This window comes from Folsomia candida, unplaced genomic scaffold (genome assembly GCF_002217175.1).
Source record: "Folsomia candida strain VU population unplaced genomic scaffold, ASM221717v1 Fcan01_Sc032, whole genome shotgun sequence".
Lineage (NCBI taxonomy): Eukaryota > Metazoa > Arthropoda > Collembola > Entomobryomorpha > Isotomidae > Folsomia > Folsomia candida.
The window spans coordinates 1,716,776-1,720,319 of NW_019091224.1; the positions used below are offsets into that span (position 1 = coordinate 1,716,776).

A 3,544-nucleotide genomic window follows, 5' to 3' on the forward strand; every position below is an offset into this window, starting at 1 on the left:
ATAAAGTGACGTAATATCCGTCCAGCTACACTGTTAAAAATCTGGTAGATACTTCGTGCTGGTATTGATTTGGTAATAATTTCTTACCGGTTGGTAGTAAATTGTTCATGAGTAGTAAATTTTTCATTACCACAATACAAGTGACCATGAGTGGTAATTCCCCTTAATACCAGTTCTGGTAGAGGCACACATGTACATACTCCGGTCGGTAATGATTTAATACCAGTTTTCTAAGAGTGTACGAGTGAGATGTGCTTTGACATGACGCATATTTTTGAGATGCTGCCCCACCCAATCTACACTTTCATTTTGCCAAGCAAGATGCTTACGTAAATAGGACTTTAACTCTCCACAAAGTCTGAATTTTTGACTCGGAAATTCCTCCAGTGATTCAAAATTCTACGACAATTTTGAGATAAATTTTTACTTTGAAATTTCGGAGTAAAGGTAAATACAATTTTCAAATCATTCCTATAAATTCCCCATTAAATGTACATATTTACATATTTAGATTTTTTATGAGTTAAAAATTAGAAATTTTACATATTATCCCTTAATAATTGCATAATTTTAGGTCTTTAACTCTCCACAAAGTCTGAATGTCTGACTTAGAAATTCCTTCAGTGATTCAAAATTCTACAAACATTTTGACATAAATTTTTACTTTTAAAATTTCCTACTAAAGATAAATACAGTTTTCAAATTATTGCTTAAATTTCCCCTTAGATTATGTACACTCAAAATAAGGTAGTAATGAATCATTACCATGCAGAATGACTATGTGGCTCTACCACGTCGGTTACGATTTGTCTAGAAATGGTAATAATAAATTCAGGGAAATTCAAATTCATTACCAAATATTAAGGAAGTGAATACCATTATGTATTAAATTTGAATTTCCCTGAACTTATTACTACCATTTCTACTACAAATTGTAACCGACGTGGTAGAGCCACATAGTCATTCTGCATGGTAATGATTCATTACTACCTTATTTTGAGTGTATTTATTTATGCAGCTTGAACCGAGGATACCCGTGACAATTTGACGTGAGACAACTTTCTGGCAAATCATTATCATTGGAAAATTGTCCATTATCCACTTACACATGTCCATACCCCAGGTAAGATGATAACTTGCCTGAAAATGGAGGTCTCCCAACGGATGTTCACATATTTTGATAAAATTAGTGCATGTCGCTCGATCACAAATTTGATTAGTATGAAATTTGCGAATGACACGATCTCCCAATGGGCACGTTTCGCCAAGATATTTGCAAGAAACGTGCCCGAAAGCTGACAAAAATTGTGCACTTTCCTCATTTACTGTACGTTTTCTCCTCTTCGGATCCAAATATCTCGGCCGAACGTGCCCATTGGGAGATCCTGTCTTTCGCAAATTTTATACTAATCAAATTTGTCATCGATTGAGACTAGTTTCTGACCAAAATTGGATCACATACGCTGTGAGATCTCCTTTGTTAGTCAGTTAATAATTTAACTAATTTTAAATTATGTATCCAGTTTGATTCAGAGTGAGCATATAATTTTGTGATATGATCGTTACCGGCGGAGGTACTATGCAATTTTATCACATGCATGGTGACAAGTTGTCTCCTCGGGGGCCGTGGGTAAGAAATTGCGTACAATGTCAGTAATATTTTTATTCCCATTTGTATTGGGCAGAACTTGGTCTATGCTACCCTTCGGTAATAATAATAAATTATAACTGAAGAGGTAGAATTTTGTATAGTACCTCCGCCTGTAATCATCTTATTAACAAAATGTTGGGAGTATACTCAAATTTTCATGCTCTTTAAAATTTGATGTGTTTTTTATAGTTTCTACGCCACACCAACTGCAATATTTCCACTTAGAAACTAACTCAAAATCTGCTCCATAGTGCAGTTAGTATCTATTTTGAACTGAATTATTTACTAAAATTCATTTTCATTTATACACATAATTTAAAATTTAACTAAAAAATTGCTAAAATCTCAAGTAAAATTAAGCTACGTATTTATTAAGTGGTGAAGCGAAGGGAAATCCATATATGAAGATAACTTGTCTGTCTGTCTGTCTGTATCCACGATAACTTTAGAACGGATTCGAATTTGGATATGTAGCTTTCGCCACCATGTTTCTAATTTTAGAAGTACGGATGACTTTGAAGGTTATTAGGTCATGACGCCACGGGGATGAGACTAACGGTCAAACATGTCGAATATTTTGTTTCGACGGTTTCAGACGTAATTTTTGGCGGGGATTTACTTTATGATTTGAGATACAATGACCACTTGACCGTGTCGCTTTATCCCTTTGCAACATTTCTTTTGCTACGGTTTATTATTATTTATTTTGAATAAATTATTTACTAAAATTCATTTGCATTTATATTCATACATTGTTTAAAATTTAACTGAATAATACTTAAAATTTGAAGTAAGTACAATTTTATTACATATTTATTTTGTAATCAGGATAACGCTGTCCACATGATGCTCGGATTACGCAGTAACCACAAATGAAGTCTCAACTAACCGGCGAAGCCATCCCCAAAGGAAAGGACAACATGACTGAATTATTTTGGCATCGTTTCTATGCAGCTAAGGTGAATTTTAAATACATCAAAATTTCCAAGAAATTTTTGACCTATAAAATTCTATTATTTAGGGATTTCGACATGATTACTCCTTCCTTGGATGGAAGCAGATCGCCGACTTACTTGCGAAACAGAAGATAGCTAAGACTTAGCACTTTGCAAATTTAGTTTATGGATTGAAATTTTGAAAACGTTCTTCAGACCCAATGTGTAGATTTTTAAGTTGAGGAGTAGTTAATATTTATATAGATACGTTCAGTGGCGGCGGAAGTTGGGGGGACATGTGGGGACATTAGCATTGTGAGATAGGATGGGGAAACATGGGAGAGATAGGATTTTACTGAATTTCTGGAGGGACAATGTCCCCCCGCTTCCGCCGCCACTGGATACCTTAGAGATGCATGTCACTTTGTTTCAAATGCACACTTGAGCTGATTTACACTCTTAGAAATAGGGTTACAATTATAACCAAAATGTAAACGTATATGACACAACCGCCGTGGTTATGAATTTGTTACCAACTGGTTATAAATTTATTAACTCTAGTGACAATTTAATTTAATTTGACAAGTCGGTGAAACTTTATAATTAGTCGATGACAATTGTAACCAGTTGAAGACAAATTTATAACCACGGCGGTAGTCACATATTTACATTTACTTTTCGGTTATAATCGTAACCCCATATATAAGATATATATATATATATATATATCCCCATATATATATTCATATCTAAGAGTAAACTGCAAAAGGGTGCGCTTAATGTTTAGCACGTGCTTCAATACAGTGGCTTCGGAAGCCGTGGGGACATCTGGGGACATTAACATTGTAGGATAGGGGAGGGAGGGGATTGTATAACATGAGCAGATGATGATGGGGAAATCGATCGTGGGGACATTGTCCCTCTGTCCCACGCTTCCGCAACAACTGATTCAATATCG

At 34.9% G+C, this 3,544-nt stretch overlaps 1 long non-coding RNA gene across 1 annotated transcript; it reads left to right on the plus strand.

The window, feature by feature from the left end:
* Positions 1 to 321: 321 nt before the first annotated feature.
* On the plus strand, positions 322 to 3,219 carry LOC118439257. The gene is made up of 4 exons (XR_004837316.1): positions 322 to 447; positions 1,019 to 1,123; positions 2,480 to 2,610; positions 2,673 to 3,219. It is a non-coding gene; the product is annotated as an uncharacterized LOC118439257 (long non-coding RNA).
* Positions 3,220 to 3,544: the final 325 nt, after the last annotated feature.